We start from the raw sequence: 22937 nt of genomic DNA, 5'->3' as shown, positions 1-22937 counted from the left end.
CAGATACATCACATGATCACACTGATAGAACCACAGGCACATAGACACAGGCAACAGAGCATGCACAATGTCGGCACTAGTACAGTGTATATCCACCTTTCGCAGCAATGCAGGCTGCTATTCTCCCATGGAGACGATCGTAGAGATGCTGGATGTAGTCCTGTGGAACGGCTTGCCATGCCATTTCCACCTGGCGCCTCAGTTGGACCAGCGTTCGTGCTGGACGTGCAGACCGCGGGAGACGACGCTTCATCCAGTCCCAAACATGCTCAATGGGGGACAGATCCGCAGATCTTGCTGGCCAGGGTAGTTGACTTACACCTTCTAGAGCACGTTGGGTGGCACGGGATACATGCGGACGTGCATTGTCCTTTTGGAACACCAAGTTCCCTTGCCGGTCTAGGAATGGTAGAACGATGGGTTCGATGACGGTTTGGATGTACCGTGCACTATTCAGTGCCCCCTCGACGATCACAAGTGGTGTACGGCCAGTGTAGGAGATCGCTCCCCACACCATGATGCCGGATGTTGGCCCTGTGTGCCACGGTCGTATGCAGTCCTGATTGTGGCGCTCACCTGCACGGCGCCAAACACGCATACGACCATCATTGGCACCAAGGCAGAAGCGACTCTCATCGCTGAAGACACGTCTCTTCGTCCCTCCATTCACGCCTGTCGCGACACCACTGGAGGCGGGCTGCACGATGTTGGGGCGTGAGCGGAAGACGGCCTAACGGTGTGCGGGACCGTAGCCCAGCTTCATGGAGACGGTTGCGAATGGTCCTCGCCGATACCCCAGGAGCAACAGTGTCCCTAATTTGCTGGGAAGTGGCGGTGCGGTCCCCTACGGCACTGCGTAGGATCCTACGGTCTTGGCGTGCATCCGTGCGTCGCTGCGGTCCGGTCCCTGGTCGACGGGCACGTGCACCTTCCGCCGACCACTGGCGACAACATCGATGTACTGTGGAGACCTCACGCCCCACGTGTTGAGCAATTCGGCGGTACGTCCACCCGGCCTCCCGCATGCCCACTATACGCCCTCGCTCAAAGTCCGTCAACTGCACATACGGTTCACGTCCACGCTGTCGCGGCATGCTACCAGTGTTAAAGACTGCGATGGAGCTCCGCATGCCACGGCAAACTGGCTGACACTGACGGCGGCGGTGCACAAATGCTGCGCAGCTAGCGCCATTCGACGGTCAACACCGCGGTTCCTGGTGTGTCCGCTGTGCCGTGCGTGTGATCATTGCTTGTACAGCCCTCTCGCAGTGTCCGGAGCAAGTATGGTGGGTCTGACACACCGGTGTCAATGTGTTCTTTTTTCCATTTCCAGGAGTGTAGATCTGACCTGAAATGGATAGAGTTGCGAAAAATGATGAGGGTATAGGTATAAATTGACCGAATATAGACGAAAATGCGGCGAAATTGAGGAAGGACTTTGCTGTCTTCTGGTTACCACCGATAAATTTGTATATGAGACCAAGTATGCGGCAACAGGAGGAATCCAGGGAAATGAAGACATCGAAACGAAGGAAATAAGGGAGGAAGTCAATTTTTTCCTATTGACGCAGTATTATACTGTATGCCTACTGAGGTACCCGCGATACACGCGAGTTGACTACTGTATTTGATGCTTTTTGGAATGACAGAGAACTATTCATTTCTAAACTTACTTCCATCTGCGTTAAAAGATAACAGAGAGTGGACCGGGTGATCGATTGAAATGGAGTTGTAGCTAGGTACAAATTAATGGTTGTCAGATTCATCCTAGAGAAGGATAAACTGATGGAGGTTAATTTTCTTTTTTATCAAGTGTTCTATCCGCATGCATCAGTCACATGACATAGCCCGTGTTCTACTCGTGTGCAGCTACGTGTTCCGTATGTGTTATAAAGCACTGTCTATCTGCGATCATTAATGGTAAACCTGTCTGTCATCAGAGGACTTCCATCTCATGTGTGAAGAAACTTGACACACTCCTCTAAACGAGCTTTGATTGATGCGGTCGACCCTGTCGCATTTTGTGTGTGTAAAATCGAGACTTCAGCGTCACAACTAAGTTACAGGTATGAGCATGTGATGCACTACAATCCCCGTGCACACATTTGCACGATATTTGTTATGTTTACAGAGTTAGTGGCGGAATGACTTGTAATTTTCACAAGACGCTGCTGCTATGCATTTGTCTGTTTCCTTTTAGGATGTATGCACCGCTACTGACTATCATTTTACATAGGCTTGATGCAGGCATGGTATAATTTCTGAACTGTGATCGGGTGTGAGCAGCGGACACTATGTTAAGTTTCTTCACGCATGATATGGAAGTCTTCTGATAACCGACAGGTTTACCCTTAACGATCAAAAGTAGACAGGCTATGTAAGGTGACTGACGCATCTGGAACCACTGGTACCTCAATAGGCATACAGTATAGTGCAGTATAATATAAACGTGGACATCGAAAGGAAGGGAATAAGGGAGGCAGTCAATTTGTTTCCCATTGAGGCTGCATTATACAGTATGTCTATTGAGGCACCAGTGATTCTGGATGCATCAGTCACGTGATGGACCTCAATCAGCACATCATCTACTACCACTGTCTGCCATCGCCTATAGCTCAGCGGACACGTCGCGGAACGTCTGATATGCTCTCGAGACAGAATGCGTTGCAAAAAGTAATGTATTATGCAGCTGGGTGGGGTGTGAGGGAGTTGCAAATACCGGTCACAAGCCTCCTTTCTTAGCCGAATGACATTCAAAGTTCATTGAGTATATAACGAGGTGGCATCGTTGGCTCTTAATACACACATTTCTATGATCACCGTCACGGTACCAGTCCGGAAAACACCACCTCAATCAGAGATAATGTTGTACCTCAATTCGTAAAGCGGTTATAGGTTTTAACATGGATACTTTTGTGCATCTGTAGAACGATGAGCGCTTGTGAGAGTAACATGCAGTAGTTGTTTGAATCGGGATTTTTTCTTTAACATCTGCTCGATTACGTCTATGACTCACAGGAAGAATGTAAGAGACATACACACCCATTGTTGATTTTTGGTCAGTATTATTTGGTACTGTATGCACTAAGTTATTGACGAGGTAATATTGTACTTAGTATTAGTGCTGGGTGTGTGATATGTTCGCATTTGAGCATCAGGTTTATAAAGTGTATGTGTTTGCTTAAAGGAAATGTCTGTGTGCTGTTGTAGGGAGGGTATGGATTTGGCTTGGGGTACTGTGATAGCAAAGGGAAGAGTATGTCAAGTCATAAGAATGGTAGTGATATTTCTATTTCCAGAGCCACTGTCGACAGCAGGCTGTATTTCCGGTACTTTGCCCCTTGTTGAATGCCGCTCAATTGAGACTATGATTGTAGCATTTAATTGTAAGTATACTGATAAAGATATATGCGACCAGTTTTCTGGAATGTGTCCGTGTATGCAAAGTCTCTTGTGAAATTGATTCGCATTCCCATGTTAATGGTAGCAGTTTTCCGAATGCAGAAGCCTGTTGGGGTGTAGGAATGTATCATAGTTAACTTTACCATCTTCTAGACGACCGAATAGCGAACTAGTACTTATTATGTGCTGGGCGGCTTTCCTGATCAGGTGTAACTTTGAGAAGATAGTGCGTTTGCGGTGGAGAGTTATTCCCTCCCATGTAAATTGTTTGGTCGACTGCTTCTGCACATATGGTGCCTTTATTTAATTGAGTATTGATTGTGGTGTGTATTGGACTCACAATTGCCTGTTCTCTATACATGGGAAAGACCTTAGTTGGCTTGTAAATTATAGGGATGATTTGGAATATGTTACATCACCGACAATGGTATTCGACAGTACAAATATCATTTTTCTTGTGTTTGTTTCTAGTTATTGAGCTGTCTAGAGCAGGCTCCACCTAGCTAAGGTTTCGGGTTTGTAAAGAAATAATTCCCAGTCTATATCTACAGCTAAAATGGTATGATATTATGGTGAAAATATGGTTATTCTTTTAATGGAGGACTATGGAGACATCTGTAGAAATGCGAGCAAGAAAGCGGAAACAGTAACGCGCTTGTGCCGGGGTGAAACCAGCCTGTCTTTGCACATCAGTTCTGAGAGAGTGACTTTGGTTCACTAATATGAACGGGCTGATTTGGTATGATGAGGGATATGAATTGCATGTTTACTACATCGAGACAGTACTCAGTGGTATATTGCCTGGTTGGAGATCGGTTTGAAGCTCCAATGTTCTTGCAAGTATGGCATGTATTCGATGACCTGTAGACAAGTTTGCGATGTTTAGTTGTCTGTGCAAAATGGTGATCAGTGTAAAATAGTTTATTACTACTGAGTGTAGCGTCTGTAGAAAGAAAGAACAGGTTGGAGGTGTATAGATTGAGGGAACTGAGTGTGCAATTTAGCAATCTTTGCAACATAACGACAGAAAGCTCCAGAAAGAGAAGGTGGATGGTGTTTCAATACCGGTGGCGTTAGTAATTCGACTGGTAAATTCGATAAGAGCGAATGAGAATGCTCGATTGATTGTGGTGGTGTATAGGAGCGGTGAGAACGTTTGCGTATGTTTAGAGCAGGAAGGCTATCACGTTATGTCCGGGAGGAAGACTGGATTCGGCGATATTTTGGTAGACAGGTTCTGTTAGGGTAAGAATTTCCATGCATACAAGTGGAGGCATCAAGAAAGCAAGCATTAACTATTTCTGGGACACTATACAATTCCCAAGAGGTTGGCTTGGCTCTTATTTTTTTACATAATGATGTGACATAAGAATGAGATTGGGAAGGCTGTTAGATGAGTTTGTAATTATGTGCGTGCACTTGGCGGTGTTGTGTCGGTCACGCTGGGGCACGGGTACATGCGGTTGAGTGCGTGTGCCAACACGCTCTGTGCTGTTCTGCCTTCAATGGAAAAGAACAGTGGCGCCTGGAGATGTCTCGAATATGAGACTGGCATGAACGCGTTTTGGAATGCTATGACAGTATAACGGTGACTGTATAGAGGCATACAAATTTCACTGGTGTTCGGTGGCGGCGGCTGGCGGGTGCGACAGAGCGGGCTGGACCCGAGCTGTGGCTGCCTCCCTTCGCGAGGGTTGTGGCGTGTGCGGACCAGCTTCACTAGCGTCATCGTCGGCGCCTAGGTGAACACGTATTTGGACAGTAATTTCACGAGTGTGGAGTATGAATGCAGCTGTCGCCACCTCATGTTTGTGGAAGCCGAGCAGGGAGCTGTGTGCGGTTTGACAGCTGACGGGCGTGTGACTTCCCGATCCTGTGGAAAGGGCGTGGCGGAGGGTGCTTTCGCGCGTTGATTGCATTATTTTGCGAACGGCCCTGTAGACTATGCTATGTGTTATTTGGACAGTTTACGAGTACTGAGCGTGTCTGCAGATATATGTACTGCATTATTTGGAGCAGTTTGCTATTGTGTACTGAAATTGTGAGTTGGTTGCGTGTCTGTGGGCTGTGTGACATGGCCCCAGGCACATCTGGGTGGGTGTTTTGTGATAGTGTGATGGATATACTCTATCGTTAAATAAGTTGTTTCAAAATAAATAGAGTGCTGTCAATCCTTACTCTCCCCAGCAGCCCATAGCAGGTTGAGTTTTCTCTACCCATCTTGGTTTACGTCACGAAAAGGACGATGGTGTCTTCTGCTGGTGGTACTATTAGTCCTCGTGGAGAACACATTGTTCGCCGCCATCATGGATAACTCTACTTGCGTCATCAGCTGGTGTCACTGTGGCGTCCTCTGATGGTGGGAAAATGTACTAAGACAGTTGGGGTCTGGAGCTCGTGGTGAACACACTAGGTGGCACCATCTTAGATTGCGTCACTACAACGTCCTCTAGTGGCATCGATATGAACTAAGTCAGTTGGGGTATGGACTCAGTGGCGAATACACTTGGTGGTGGTGCTGCCTCTAATTGTTTAAATAAAGGCTGGTGTATGATTTCAACAGTTGACGATTAGCAAAGCAGAGTCTTTTACATGGATTATTATTTTGACAATTTACGAGTTGTTTGGCTATCTGGACGTAAATTCTGTGCATTGTTTATGAGTGGCTCGCATGTCTATAGGTTGTGCAATGTGTTATTTTTGACGGTTTACAATTAGCAAGAGTGTGCGTAGAGCTTTATACATTAGTTATGTAGGAATAGTTTGCAAGTCTGTATGCTGTGGAGCATGTCAGAGCGTGTGTTCTGTGATACATATACTCCATCCCTAAGTAAATTGCTCCCAAATAAATACACACCTTCCTCTCTCCATCAGCCTAGTGTGGGCTCACTCCTTTTACCACCCACCCCTAGGAAGAGGTGGTGGTGGTGAGCTTAGTTTGAGCAATTTTCTTACGTTGGTAGCGAAAACGCAAGTGAGCTTTGTTTATGGCAGATTTCGCACTTGGCGCCAGATCCTAGGAGGACGTGGTGGCCAGGTGGATGAGGTTAGTACAAGTGTCCTTTCTTCCCCCCCCCCCTCCCCCCCCCCCCCCACACACACACATTTCTTAGGTTGGTAGCGAAAGCGCAAGTGACATTTCTTTACCGCCAGAATTCAAACTCGGCGACGGATCCTAGGAAGAGGTGGCGGTCTGGTCCTTGAAAAGTAGTTGAAACTAGGTAGTTGAAAGCATAGTGAACACCTTTTCCGACCTATATGAAATTGAATTATTTAATATGATTAAAATTGAAATGCAATTAAGTACTTAGGTAAGTGATAGGTTAGATGCAGTATGTGGGTGTTAGTATATTTACAGAAAACTTTGTCCGGCGCATGTATAGGTGTGGCAGCTGAGGGTGTGTGACATAAGCAGTTAGACGCCCGCGGGCTGGTGGCGCGGCGCGTGTCCAGTTATAACGCACACACGCAAGAGAGAGCAGACCATCCCTTGTCATCACACGATGTCACAGTAGCGTCCGCTGGTGGTCAGGATATGAACTAAGCCACTTGAGTTCTGGAGCTCGTGGTGGATACATCGGGTGCGGCTATCTTGAATAACAGTATTTGCGAGATGATCTGATGTCAGGATAGCGCCCTCTGGTGGCACCGATATGAACTAAGCCAGACCTAGTGGAGAACAGATCGGCTTGAAATTGCTTAAATAATAAAGACAAGTCTGTTTTCCCACCATTATCGTTGGTGTGCCGCATTATCATGTTGCAATATGAACTTTGCGTGATTTTTATTAGGGAGGGGGCTAGGTCAGTGAAGGTAGGCCAAGTGTACAATCTTGCGCCACGTGGTGCATACACTGGGTGCAGCCATCTTGAATAACGGTACATGCATCATGTTCTGACGTGAAGGTGGCACTCTCTGGTGTCAGCAATATGAAGTAGGCTCTAAACCTCGTGGTGGTGGACACAATGGGTGCAGCCATCTTGAATAACTGTACTTGCGTCATGATCTGATGTCTCGATGGCGCTCTCTGGTGGCAGTGATATGAACTAGGTCAGTTGGAGTGCAGACCCAGTGGAGAACACAGACTGGGTGCAGCCACCTTGAATAACAGTAGTTGTGCGATGATCTGATGTAAGGTTGGCACCCTCTGCTGATGAGAACATGAAATAAGTCAGTTGGATTCTGGACCTCGTGGCGAACACACCTGCGTGATATTGATTAAATAATAATAAAGACAAGTCCGCTCTTCCCATCATTATTGTGCTGGAATTTCAAGTTGCCGCCTTCTAGCGGGTTGGGGGTTATGTTAGTGACCGTGGCCCAATTGGTCTATTATCCCGCCACTTTCGTGGTGTGACGCTTTATCCTGCTGGAATTTTAATTTCCTGCCAATGTTTTCTGGAGGGTTAGTTTAGTGGAGGTAGCCCAGTTGCCCTATCTTCCTGCCAAATTCAAACTTCCCGCCAAATTCCGCCATCTTGGATGACATCATGCACTGTTGCCAAGTCTATATGCCACCATCTTGGATGACGTCATCGCCGTCGTCTTGAATAAATTTGACAACAATGGAATGTGAGATGGCACCGGCCTAGCCCCCCTACTACCATCAGCTCTTATCAGCTGAAATCTGGACTCATATGGCCAGAACTGGAGGGGTGTTATCGAATTGCTAGTATGAAGAAGTGGGTCTACTGACGGGATGCGTGGAGCAAAAGCTCTTCGCCGGGCAAAAATTTTCGCAGTTTTTTAACGATGCACACGTTGAGCGTCTGGGTCAGTGGATTCGTCCAAGTACATTTCAACCCAAGTATGATCTCATTTCTGTTGGTTATGCTGTGTTACCGACTCAGCCAGGGCAGTCTCAACATGCACTTGTAGTACCCGTATATTTTACTTTATCACATCACAGATCTTTATGACACAGGCAGTGTTCATAAAAGATTATAAACGTAAGGTAATCATTTAGACGCGCGGGATTTGCTGAGCAGTGTAAGGAACTGCAGTCATGGACTGTGCAGCTGATCCCGACAGAGGTTCGAGTCCTCCCTCGGGCATGGGTGTGAGTGTTTGTCCTTAGGATAATTTAGGTTAAGTAGTGTGTAAGCTTAGGGACTGATGACCTTAGCAGTTAAGTCCCATAAGCTTTCACGCGCATTTGAACATTTAATCATTTAATAAGATTTCGAGAACTCCCCAGAAAACATATGCTACATTCTGCCACTGGTATGCACCCACAGAAATTTTGGAAAGTCAGCGCCCTTGCCATGTTACTCATCCATGACACTTTACATTCACAAAGCACGTACCACGTTTACTCATATGTCTTTTTCAGTCAGTGAGACAGCGTTGAAACGTTTGTAGTGTAATACATTTTGAGATTAACTCTAAAATTGTGCCAATCAGGATTATGTCACTGGCAGAGTATATAAATAACTAAACTATGTTCAGTTTTTCTCATTCCCTGGCCGGAGGGGTGCGTGCGGTGCAGGACATACATCGGTTTTTTCGGTCGAATTAAACCAATCTGCGGCTACATCACACTCCAAGTTTGAGCGGTGAGACAACCGGCTCATCCAAGTATCTGTTGGTTGTGTCAGTTATCCGAATGTTTTCACTCAGTGTTTGGGTTTAACTTACACACTTTTTTTCACCCATTTCCGTGGGGAGCGACGGTAGGGATGGGAAAAACAGACTGGTTTAAATCGACACTGGTATTTTATTTAATTAACCGTAGTAGCAGTGGTAAAATGCTTTGTTTTTAAATGTCCATAAAATTTGCATTGGTTTGAAACATTGCTCTATTACAGAAAGTGGGAAAAGCGATCAGTGCTGTTTTAGAAACAATGCCGACAGAAACAAGCAACAAACACACCATTTTAACAATTGGAGCAGCACTGCTGAGAAAATAATTTCATTGTTGCCGTGTGTCCTGGCTTATATTTTTTCGAAGTGAGCAATGGAGTACAATGATTCATTCATTTGCTGTAAAAGATTAAAGATTTGTCTGCCATTTCTACGAAATAAAAAAAGAGGAAGGAAATTATGGTAACAGTAATAAATTAAAAAGTTAATAACATTTCGTTCGTAGTATTCAGTAAAATTAGGAAATACCTGATCTGCTGCCTCTGTCTTTTACATAATATGCTTTTAGCTGCTTACAGCCCTTGAAAATGGACAAATCAACATGAAAAATAGTTGTTCAGCCTGACTGTTAGTAACGTCCAAATAGTGGTGGCCCGGTTACAACACGATTTTTGAACAGAGTTTCAAAAAATTAGAACCAGTGATTTTTTATTGTATTCAACCACCTATTTCGAAAGAAGCAGCGAAGGGGGACGGACTAAGGTATCTTTTATTTGCCTTTTTAATTTAATGTTTTGATTCTTTCTCTTGAAACTGAGAGAGTCAAAAAGAATTCCAGTGTTTGTTCGATTTTTATGTGTGCTGCGGAAGGAAAATAATGAGAATAAAAAACAAAAAATCGATTATTTCAGGAACCGATTATTCAGAGCGGAGTTAATACTTTGGTTACATTGGAGTGGAAAATCGCGATAGGATAAATAAAGCAAAGGCTGCAACGACGGTCGTTGGGGGGCGGGCTCTGCCGCCGAAGCCTCTTCCTGCTGCTGCCAGGGCCAGGGTATCAGCTGGAGCGAGGAGGTGGCGCAATGGCCGGCGTGAGCGCAACACTGCTGGGACTTGAGCTTAGAGGCAGCTGGCCATTGCGCCACCTCCTCGCGGCGGCTGCTTCCCTGGCCTTCGCAGCAGCAGGGCTCTGCCGTGGAGCGTGCGGGACGCAGGCGCGCGCAATCAATTTAATAAATTTTTTTGATTGCTGGACATTTCACACCTTTTCAGTAGAACGGAATGCAAATAGTCGCAAAAATTTGTCATGTTCCTTTCTTCTTCAGGTACCCTCCCCTGAGAGAAACTTCTACGCTTGCTCAAATCGAAAAAAGCGTTGTGCTCCCAACGAAGTGTTGTTACCGCGTCTGGAACAATTTAATGCACAGCAGTCTATTTATCAGTTTTAAATGGTGAAAAGAAACTGAAGTCTTTCAGTACTTAATTAAATACGAAGACTATCCACAAAGTACATTACGTTTTGGAATTAAAAATAAATAAAGTATTGGAAATTTTTTTTATTATATACAGATGAAAGCCATTATTATTATTATTATTATTATCCATGATCCATGGAAGAGTTGTGGAGGAAATGCATGAGCTCAAAAAGATTTGGAAGGAGTACTTTGAAGATCTGTTGAATGCTGCCAAGCAGGTAACTAACAGCGATGGAGAGCCTAAGGCAGCAGACGATTATAATAGTGGGGAAATTGATGATCTAACTTGGAATGAAGTGGAAGAAGCCATAAAGAGGATGAAAGGGGGCAAGGCACCAGGTTGGGACGAAGTAACAGTGGATATGATACGAGCAGCAGGAGAAGTAGGAACCCAGTGGCTATACAGAGTGCTGAGGGTGGTGTGGAAGGAGAACAGAATTCCTGAGGATTGGAAGAAAGGAATTATAGTCCCGATCTTCAAGAAAGGGGATAAAAGGAGATGTGAGAACTACAGAGGAATCACCCTGCTATGCCACTGTGGAAAAATCTATGAAAAGATGCTGGAGAAGAGAATAAGAAGCAGTATTGAAAGTAGACTGCAAGAGGAGCAGTACGGTTTCAGACCGGGAAGATCAACAACGGACCTCATATTTGCGGTAAGGCAACTGCAGGAAAGGCACTATGAGTACGGGAAGGACTTAATCATGGCCTTTTTGGATATTGAGAAGGCGTATGACAGTATCTGTAGGGACAAGCTCTGGGATGTGCTGAACGCAAAAGGGATAGATGATGAGATTACACGAAAAGTCAGAAAAATGTATGAGGGAAGTGAGAGTTGTGTGAAAGTGGGGAGGGAACGTACTGCATGGTTCAAGCTGGAAAATGGGCTGCGACAGGGAAGTGCACTTTCGCCTTTATTGTTTATTATTGTTATGGATGAAATCCTACAGCAAGTATCAGATGCAATTGGAGATCATAAAATGAAAGCAGTGCTTTTTGCCGATGACCTGATGTTATGGGGAAATTGCGTGAAGGAGGTGCAAGAGCAGTTAGATGCATGGGAGGCAACGGCAGCACAATATGGAATGCATTTCTCTGCAAAGAAAAGTGAAATAATCGTCACAACAAGGAAGAAGAATAGGCCAAATGTGGATATAACTTGTGGAGGGGAAAAACTACAAGTGGTAGAGAACTTCAAGTACCTGGGAAGCGTGATTGAAAGTAAGGGGGGAAACGCAATGGAAATAAATGAAAGGTGCAGAAAAGCAGGGCAGTTCTACAAATGCATTAGGGGGCTTATTTGGAGCAAGGAGGTGCCACAGAAATCCAAGGGAATTATATACCGAACCTACTTTGTCCCCATATTGACATACGGAAGTGAGACATGGGTAATGCACAAAAGCGACAAAAGTAGAATACAGGCTAGTGAAATGAAGTTCCAGAGGAGCAGGTTGGGTGTAACAAGACGAGACAGATTGCGAAATTTGTATGTGAGGGAAAGACTAAAGGAGGAACCAGTACAGGACAGGATAGAAAAATCAAGACTGCAGTGGTATGGACACATGAAGAGAATGGATGAGGGAAGAATTCCAAAGAGGATGTTTGATCTGCAACTGGAGGGGAAGAGGCCCAGAGGAAGACCAAGAGATAGATGGGTGAAGGGAGTGAAGGAATGTGTGATGAGAAGAGGAGAGAACTGGACGAAGGTGGAAGAGGGGGAATGGTGGAAAGACAGAACACGATGGAGAGGCTTGTGTTCCCGACAGACCCAGCCAGTGGCTGGAAACTGTCCAAGATGATGATGATGACAGATGAAAGCCACACTTAAAATATTACTTTTCTACATAGTTGCCATTTAAATTAAGGCATTTATCGTAGCGATGGACGAGCTTGGAAACTCCTTCGTCGTAAAATTCGGCCGCCTGAGCCTTCAACCACGTGGTTACCTCTTCTTGAAGCTGTGCGTCGTCATCAAAACGCTGCATAGCCAACCAGTTCTTCATTGCTGGGAATAAGTGGAAGTCGCTCGGTGCCAGGTCGGGACTGTACGGCGGATGAGGAAACAACTCCCACTTAAAAGATTCGAGAACTTCACGAGTGGCATTTGCCGTGTGGGCCGGGTGTTGTCGTGAATCAGCAAGATCTTTGAGCCCAACTTTCCCCTGCGCTTGTTTTGTATTGCTCTTGTGAGGTTGTGCAGAGTTTGGCAATACCTTTGAGTGTTTATTGTAGTGCCTCTTTCCAGGAAATCCACAAAAATCACACCTTTTCTGTCCCAAAAGACAGTCGCCATCACCTTCCTTGCCGACATTGTCTGCATGCATTTCTAGGGTTTTTGGGGGGAATATGTGTGCCCCCACTGCATTGACTGCAATTTTGTCTCGCAGTTCACATGCTTAACCCATGTTTCGGCACCAGTAACGATGTGATCGAGTAATGAGTCGCCATCTTTCTCGTAAGCGTCCAAAAACATTAACGCTGCAGCCATTTGTTGATTTTTGTGAATCTCTGTCAAGATTTTTGGTATCCATCTTGCACAAAACTTGTGGTAACCAAGCTTTTCGGTAATGATTTCGTGCAACAAACTTCGTGAAATTTGTGGAAAACTCATAGAGACTTCCGTTATTGTGAAATTACGGTTTTCACGGACCGCGGCATCGACTTTTTCGACAAGTTCGGCAGTCACTATGCTGGGTCTTCCACTTCGCTGTTCGTCGTGAACGTTAGTTCGGCCATTTTTAAATTTTATGACCCATTGACGCACTCCACCTTCAGTGATTATGTTGTCCCCATACACTTCACAAAGCTGCCCATACATTTCTATCGGTGTACAGTTTTTTGCAGTCAGAAACCTTATTACAGCACGCACTTCACACTTCGCGGCATTTTCAATTAACGCTGAAATTTCAAACTGTCACAGTAACTCAACGGATTACAGCACAAACCTCTCACTAGCACGGCAGGATGCCGACAGAGTGGCGGAATGCCATGACACCAAGATGGCCGCGCTAGCCCCGCCCCTAACGGACACAAACGAAAACGTAATGTACTTTGTGGATAGCCCTCGTAAATACGTATATTGCTTATTTCAACTTCGGTGCACCCCATTCATGTACACCTGGGGTGGGGCTCTCTACCCTCTTTGGGTATGTGTACCTAGTTCGTATTGCAGTACTTTATTTACTTCATTTAACAAAGTATTACAGACTGGTTTCACTAAGAGTCAGTCAACTAAACCATTAAACTGAGGTTTTCAGTTGAATGAACATGCTTCAACTGACAAAAAAAGTAAAACTCTTGTTTCATTTGAAAAGAAAGACTGGATAACTCAGTACACAAAACACCACCAGATTGTGTCGACTGCCTTCACTCGGAAGAAATGAAACAATTAATCCAGCAGATACGTAAAACTAAAACCGACTGGTGATCTGATGGAATTACATTATCCTTGAGGCATATGAGTCTCAAGAGAAGCTAAAGTAATTAATTAAAATTTGTGTGAGGGCTGATTCTTGAACCCTAGTCTCCAACTTACTAAGCAACTGTGCTAACCACTACACCACTATGGTTCTGCAGTATGATGGATTACTCTAGTCCAGTGTGCTCCCTAACACAAACATCAGTTAACGGCAATTACTCATTTTCACCTTTCTCAAATCGTTAGTTTTGCCGGCATCTAAAACTACAACTAACTGGTGATCAATTACATTTTTCTTCAGGCATATGAGTCTCAACTTTAACTTCGACCATGATAGAAACCAGAATAATGAGTTCTTCTAACCATTCTCACATTTTTTTTTTTTTTTAAGTTCTCATTTGGTAGGTCGTTGTACTTGGTTGGTGCAGACGACCCATGAGGTTTAAGTTCAACGTTGATCCACTGAATTCTTTTTATTTCAGAAGACAGTTATTCGTCTGACCAAACACGCTGAGCTACCGTGCCAGCATTATTATCGGAGCAGTGTGTCTGCACTAGTTTACTAGACTACCCCAGTCCAATGCGCTCCTTCACACTAACTTCAATTCTCGCCTTCAGCCCTTTTCCCCCTTGTTAAATCGTTAGTACTGCCGAGGCTCTACATCTACATCTACGTCAACATGGTTACTCTGCAATTCACACTTAAGTGCCTGGCAGAGGATTCATTGAACCATTTTCATACTACTTCTCTACCATTCCACTCTCAACTGGCGCGTGGGAAAAGGAACACCTAAATATTTCCGTTCGAGCTCTGATTTCTCTTATTTTATTATGATGATCATTTCTCCCTACGTAGGTGGGTCTCAACAAAATATTTTCGCATTCGGAAGAGAAAGTTGGTGGTTGAAATTTCGTAAACAGATCTCGCGGCAAAGAAAACCACCCCGAATCGCGTATCATAATCAGTGACACTCTCACCGCTATTGAGCGATAACACGAAACGAGCTGCCCTTCTTTGCACTTTTTCGATGTCCTCCATCAATCCTACCTGGTAAGGATCCCACACGTTGCAGCAGTATTCCAGCAGAGGACGGACAAGTATAATGTATGCTGTCTCTTTAGTGGGTTTGTCTCATCTTCTAAGTGTTCTGCCAACAAAGCTCATTCGTTGTTTCGCCTTCCCCACAATACTATCTATGTGGTCTTTCCAATTTAAGTTGCTCGTAATTGTAATTGCTAGGTATTTAGTCGAATTGAGAGCCCTTAGATTTGTGCGAATTATCATATTTCTTTTAGTACCCATGTGGATCACCTCGTGCTTTTCTTGGTTTAGTGCCAATTGCCACTTTTCGCACCATACAGGAATTCTCTCTAGATCATTTTGTTATTGGATTTGATCGTCTGATGATTTTACTAGACGGTAAATTACAGCGTCATCTGCAAACAATCTAAGGGGGCCTCTCAGATTATCATCTAGATCATTTTTGTAAATCAGGAACAGCAGAGGGCCTATGACACTACCTTGCGGAACGCCAGATATCACTTCTGTTCTACTCGATGATTTACCGCCTATCACTACGAACTGTGACCTCTCTGAGAGGAAATCACAAATCCTGTCACACAACTGAGACGATACTCCATATGCACGCAATTTGATTAATAGTCGCTTGCGAGGTATTACAATAGCGTCCCATCTTTGAACGTAATGTGAAAAAAGCGAATGAATAATTCGACCAGTACGTAAAGCTACAACCGAATAGGCTTTTCATTCGGTTGCTGTCATCACTATAGTCCAATTAAAACAAGTTGACATCTGTTACTTTCCGCTACGGTGTTGTCACATTCTCTGCCGGTCACCGTTCGGTCATAGGCGACACACGAACACGGCGGTACGTTTCCAAGTGCTGTTGGCAGCGGCTGCCGCGAGGTATGACGGAAATGGGTCTGTCGACAGTTGATTTTTAAATGACCAATGACTGAACTGCGGCAGACGACGGGTTTTGTAGCCCTGCATTTAAACACGTTTCCTAACCTAACCATAACCTTGTGATACGAAATGTATCTGAGAAGACGGCGATCAACACCTTGCAACAGAAATAAAATGTTACCTGAAACTCTCCTCACATCGGCTACAAGTGATGCCACATTACTAGCTGATTTTATTAATTGGTTTTCTTTTTTCTTTTTAAAGCGATCGTATCTATATATCAGAAAATGGAATAATGTGAATTGGGTTGTTTCGATATTCTTTACTATCAATATATCTATTTTATTATTTGTGATTCAGCGTGAAGCGTCTAAATGTATGCCCCGTAACTACGTACGTAAGAAAATAACAAATAGAATTTTTACCTCAGGGATTAATCATAGATGAAGAGCATGAGAATCTATTATCATAGAGTTTATCATAGAGTCATGTTGTGAATATTGTATGCAACTGTTAATAATTTCTTTGCTTGATGTTATTTCTCTATAATTCTTCAAAAGTTATTTATAAAACATTGGCCGAGAAGAGGCTTACAGTAATCACTGAACTGTTGTCCTAATTGAATTTCTTAATATTTCTATAACAGTTGTTATTGCTATATCCGAAATTTATTTGCACATCGTGTACATGTCGTGCTCACAGCCGTATCTTGTACAGGAAGCTGTAAAGGATTTGTTTTTTTATTAGCTGTGGCGCTTAATGGTCGCCAACAATGCTTCCGATCTAGCAGCGCATAACTCGGCTCAGCTTCCTGAAAACTTATAAAATTATTTTGCTTTGGAAGGAGGGATAGGCTAAATACTTAAGTAAAAACAATTTTATACTAGATAACATGTAATTAGGATAAAGTTATTACAATAGTTTACACTATGGCCGACTGTGCGTGCTATTCAGACCGGAGTACTAGAAAGAGTGTCACCGTTATTATCTGTTAATTGCATTGTTCTGTGAAGCGTTAAATAATGTCCTTTGCTTCAAAGAATACACATTCGCTGCCACATTTTCTCGACAACGTAACTGCAGAATGCCTTTTTACATTTTTATTATTATTCATAGTTATTAATCTTTATTTAAACCAAGAGTCTTTTATTAACTGACATTCCCAGGAGGACACAGTACGCAGCTGATGAGCAGCCCTGGTTGGTACTCGGCTGCAGATTACAGGCGACACAAGCAGATTCCAAACGAAAAAAAAAGTGATAGGAAAAAAATAAGAGCAAATAAAAAAGTCAGTACTATGATGAAAATGGCGCAGCAAACTATCAGAAATAAAAAAAATTACATCTAAACCAATTAACTCAATAAAAATGATTCGAACGCATCACCTTCCATACTTGAGGCTTACACACTAACCACTACACCATGCCGTTTGACTTCAAGGGCTGATGTCTATATGAGACCAGTGGCCTAGTCACGACTATTAATTGGCAGCCTTCAAAAACTCGACATCGTGAAATGTCGTGCAAAGCTTATCCAATGTAAGCGAGTCTCTGTGATTATTATAACTGTATACATGACGCTGAATCGCGTCTTGTGCGGGAGGATCCAATAGTGTTTGGTTAGTGCAATGCCTAAACATGTGTATTTCGTCAGCATTGTTGCATACAGGATTTGTATAAAAATTTATTGTAGATATCACTACAACCACTTAGTATTCTTCAATGTATGACCCTTGAGAGTCAACAACCCGCCGCATGCGAGATTTCCACTCTTCAAACGCTGCCGAGAACGCTGAGTCCAGGATGGCCTTCAAAGCCCTCGTCGTGGCGGCTCGGACCTCTTCCAGGGTCCTGTGATGGTGTCCTTTCAGGGAAGTTTTTAGTTTGGGGAACAAAAAAAAGTCTGGAGGGGCCACATCGGGACTGTAGAGGGGCTGGAGAATCGTCGGAATCCCTTTCCTGGCCAGGTAGTTGGCCACAATAAAGCAGGTGTGACTCGGCACGTTGTCACGATGCAGCATCCAATCATCGGCGATGGACCCTGGATTTCAGTCTCTTGAGCACTTTGCAATAAAAATCAACGTCGACAGTTTGGCCTTGGGGCACAAACGTCGAAAAACACAATCAGCATGGCTTTCACCTTCGATTTGCTCATGTGAGCATTTTTTGGACGTGGGGATGCTGCCGTGTGCCATTTGGCTCTCGTCCCCTTTGTCTCCGGGTCGTACTGAAACACCCAGGTTATGTCTCCAGTGATAATGTTATCTAAAAATTCTGGGTCAGCTTCATGGCTCTGGAGATTGTCTTGTCAGGCGTCCACGCGTGTTTGCTTTTGAATGTCTTACAAAATCTTCGGGACCATCTTGACCCAGATCTTCCTCATCGACAATTCTTTGGTGATGATGTTGTGCACTCTCATTTTATCAAGTCTGGGGTCGTCTGCTATCATCCTGACACTCATCCGACGGTCGGGGTTAAAAAAACCCGCACACGTTCTATGTTTTCGTTCAGTTTTGCTGGTTGACGGGCTTCGGGAGCGGTGCTCGTCCTCAACGCTGTCCCGATCCTCTTTAAAGCACTTCACCCACCTGGAAACCTGGGCGTTTGACAGGCAGTCATCGCCATAGGCTTGCCGACATGTATCCAACGTTTCCGTACCAACTTTTCCTAGTATCACACAAAACTTGATGGTGTAACATTGCTCGAGCGTTTGCTGCACGACTTTGTGACGTGTCCACTCAACGCACAATACTGCCGAGACAAGAGCCCGCAGGCGACTGGCACGCTGCGCGTTTTCGGCCAGATTAAATAAAATTTTTTACGACATAACTTCTCCGTTTTTCTGGATGTTTTGGAAAACTACTGCAGATACACGTCTGGTACATGTTTTATTAGATTTACCAGATCAATAACAACAAAATAAACGGAGATCGTGCTTTACTTTAACCTATTACAGCTTTACGATGGCTTTATATAAGCAAAGTTGCTAAATTTCAGGCAAAATCTTGTATTTGCCTTAACTCCGTAACTAAACATTTGCGGACCTATGCTTATATGGACTTTTTTTTTTAGTTTCACTTGTAGAATAACATATTAAACTATTTGGATATCTTCGTGAATAAGACAAGTGACTGGCGCAGTTGTTAGATCGGTTGTATGTTGTGTGTTGTGTATCGAACCAGGGACCTAGAAACGGCAGAGGCTCCCTCTCGCCATAACCCTCAGTGATTCACAGCAGGCCACATCTGTCCACCAACACCACTGCCGCCCTACACCGCACCCACGGTTACTGTGCGGTTCGGCCCCCAGTGGATCCTCCCGGGAACGCCTCATACCAGACGAGTGTAACCCCAGACGTTTGCGTGGTAGAGTAATTATGGTGTACGCGTACATGGAGACAGTGTTTGCGCAGCAATCGCCGACATAGTGTAATTGACGCGGAATAAGGGGAACCAGCCCGCATTCGCCGAGGTAGATGGAAAACCGCCTTAGAAACCATCCACAGGCTGGCCGGCACACCGGACCTCTACAGTAAACTGCCGGACGGATTGGTGCTCGGGAAGCAGCGCGTTAAACCGCGGGGCTAGCCAGGTAGGCTTGTTAGATCGGTTTAAGTGAGTTTGAACGTGGTTGTATAGTCGGCGCACGAGCGATGGGACACAGCATCTCCGAGGTAGCGATGAAGTGGAGATTTTCTCGTACGACCATTTCACGAGTGTACTGTGACTATCAGGAATCCGGTAAAACATCAAATCTCCGACATCGCTGTGGCCCGAAAAAGATCCTGCAAGAACGGGACCAACGACGACTCAAGAGAATTGTTCAATGTGACAGAAGTGCAACCCTTCCACAAATTGCTGCAGATTTCAATGCTGGACCATCAAGAAGTGTCAGCGTGCGAACCATTCAACGAAACATCATCAACATGGGCTTTTGGAGCTGATGGCCCACTCGTGTACCCTTGATAACTGCACGACACAAAGATTTATGCCTCGCCTGGGCCCGTCAAGACCGACATTGGACTGTTGATGACTGGAAACATGTTGCCTGGTCGGACGAGTCTAGTTTCAAATAGTATCGAGCGGATGGACGCGTACGGGTATGGAGACAGCCTCGTGAATCCATGGACCCTGCACGTCAGCAGGGGACTGTTCAAGCTGATGAAGGCTCTGTAATGGTGTGGGGCGTGTGCAGTTGGAGTGATATGGGACCTCTGATACGTCTAGATACGACTGTGACAGGTGACAAGTACGTAAGCATCCTGTCTGATCAGCTGCATCCATTCATGTCCATTGTGAATTTCCAGGAACTTTGACAATTCCAGCAGGACAATACGACACCCTACACTTCCAGAATTGCTACAGAGTGGCTCCGGGAATACTGTTCTGATTCTAAGCACTTCCGCTGGCCACAAATTTCCCCAGACATGAACATTACTGAGCTTATCTGGGACACCTTGCAACGTGCTGTTTAGAAAGAGATCTCCGCCCCCTCGTACTCTTACGGATTTACGGACAGCCCTAGGGGATTCATGGTGTCAATTCCCTCCGGCACTACTTCAGACATTAGTCGTGTTGCGACACTTCCCCGTGCTCGCGGGGGCCCTACACGATATTAGGCAGATGTACTATTTTCTTTGGCTCATATTAGTGAGTCACAGTTGGATTCCGTAAACTCACACAGATAGTTGGGTGTAACACTTAGTGGGGACATGAAGTGGAACGACCCCATAGACCCTGTCGTAGATAATGCAGCTGGCAGACTTCGGTTTATTTGTAGACTACTAGGGAATTGCAATCAGTCTACAAAGGAGATTGCTTAAAAGTCACTCGTGCGACCCAATGTAAAACATTGCTCAAGTGTGGGGGACCTGTACCAAATGGGGCTGGCAGGGGATATTAAACATAGACAGAGAAGGGCAGCACGAATGGTGACAGGTTGTTTGACACACGTGAGAGTGTCACTAAGATGTTGAAGATAGACGTAAACTGTTCCGGGGAAATGTTCTGACAAAATTCCAGGAATCTGGTTTATATGATGACTCGAGAAATATTCTACAAACCCCTACATGTCGCTCCCATAGACATCGTGTGAATACGATTAGATTGATTACGGCATAGACAGAGGCATTTAAACAATATTTTTCCCGCGCGACGTACGTGAATGGAACGGTAAATAGCGCTAACAAGGGTTACAGTGGGACATACCCTCTGCCATGTGCTTCGCAGAATACAGATGTCTATGTAAATGGAAAGCCAGGGAGTTCAGTAAGACCGGTAAATTCTAGCTTTCTTTTCAGCAGCTGCGCTTGCAAACTTTTAACTGTTCTTTCTCTATTGCAAGTAATAGTTCAGTTTCGTCCTCATCCAAAAAACATACATACTTTACAAGCCATTGTGCAGCGTGTCACAGAGAATACTTTGTGCACTGCTGGTCATTCTCTTTCCCGTCTCCATCGCAAACAGAGCGAGGGAAAAGCGTGTGCCGATATGCCTCTGTGTGAGCATCTACCTTGTTCTTGAAGTAATTACAGCTACATCTACATGATTACTCTGCAATTCACATTTAAGTGCTTGGCAGAGGGTTCATCGAACCACAATCATACTATCTCTCTACCATTCCACTCCCGAACAGCGCGCGGGAAAAACGAACACCTAAACCTTTCTGTTCGAGCTCTGATTTCTCTTATTTCATTTTGATGATCATTCCTACCTATATAGGTTGGGCTCAAGAAAATATTTTCACATTCGGAAGAGAAAGTTGGTGACTGAAATTTCGTAAATAGATCTCGCCGCGACGAAAAATGTCTTTGCTTTAATGACTTCCATCCCAACTCGCGTATCATATCTGCCACACTCTCTCCCCTATTACGTGATAATACAAAACGAGCTGCCCTTTCGATGTCCTCCGTCAATCCCACCTGGTAAGGATCCCACACCGCGCAGCAATATTATAACAGAGGACGAACGAGTGTAGTGTAAGCTGTCTCTTTAGTAGACTTGTTGCATCTTCTAAGTGTCCTGGCTTCCCCACAATATTATCTATATGGTCTTTCCAACTGAAGTTGTTCGTAATTTTAACACCCAGGTACTTAGCTGAATTGACAGCCTTGAGAATAGTACTGTTTATCGAGTAATCGAAGTCCAACGGATTTCTTTTGGAACTCATGTGGATCACCTCAGACTTTTCGTTATTTAGCGTCGACTGCCACCTGCCACACCATACAGCCATCTTTTCTAAATCGCTTTGCAACTGATACTGGTCTTCGGATGACCTTACTAGACGGTAAATTACAGCATCATCTGCGAACAGCCAACGAACGAAGGATGCTGGAAGCAATACAATCATTCTGCTGTCTGCTGGAAATTCTGATTCTCTAAACTTAGCCAGCAGTGTTACTTCAAATGTTTATCTTCTTTCTTCCGAGGATTGCCCTCTAACACTCCAGAAATAATCAAACCGACTGGTAACAAATTCACCAGCATATCTCAGAATTACTCCCATATATTCCATTAACTCTCCAGTAGGTGCACTGGAGTATAAAGTACGGCATATGCAAAATAAGTTTAGTATTTGCGAGAAATGTCTCCCACAGGCGAGAGTATTAAAATCCTATGGTTAACTGCCGAAACATTCACAACAAAGTGGCAGAATTTGGAGCGCTTCTGAAAAGCAGTGAAGCCGACATAATTCTAGGTACAGAAAGCTGGTTAAAACCTGGATTGATAACAATGAGACTTTTGGGGAAAATTTAAGTGTATATCGAAAGGATAGGATAATGGGAAATGGAGGTCACGTATTTGGGCAGTAGACCAGGAACTCAAATCCACTGAGACAGAAATTGAAGTTACATGTGAGATTGTTTGGACAAGACTCATTATCGGGGGTGGGTATAAAATGGTAACTGTATCCATCTACCGCCCACCGAAAATTTTAGTGAAAACTTCACTTCGCTTGTACTTAAGATCGCCAATCATAGTGTAATCATCGGTGGAGACTTAAGTCATCCAACAATCAATTACGATAATTACAGTTTTGTTAGTAGAGCGCGTGATCAGACAACCTGTTATACATAACTAAACGCCTTCTTTTAAAACTACCTAGAACATATAGTTAGGAATTCCATTCAT

Source organism: Schistocerca piceifrons, chromosome 9, assembly GCF_021461385.2.
Source record: "Schistocerca piceifrons isolate TAMUIC-IGC-003096 chromosome 9, iqSchPice1.1, whole genome shotgun sequence".
Taxonomy (NCBI): domain Eukaryota; kingdom Metazoa; phylum Arthropoda; class Insecta; order Orthoptera; family Acrididae; genus Schistocerca; species Schistocerca piceifrons.
Note: the sequence above shows the minus strand (reverse complement) of the source record.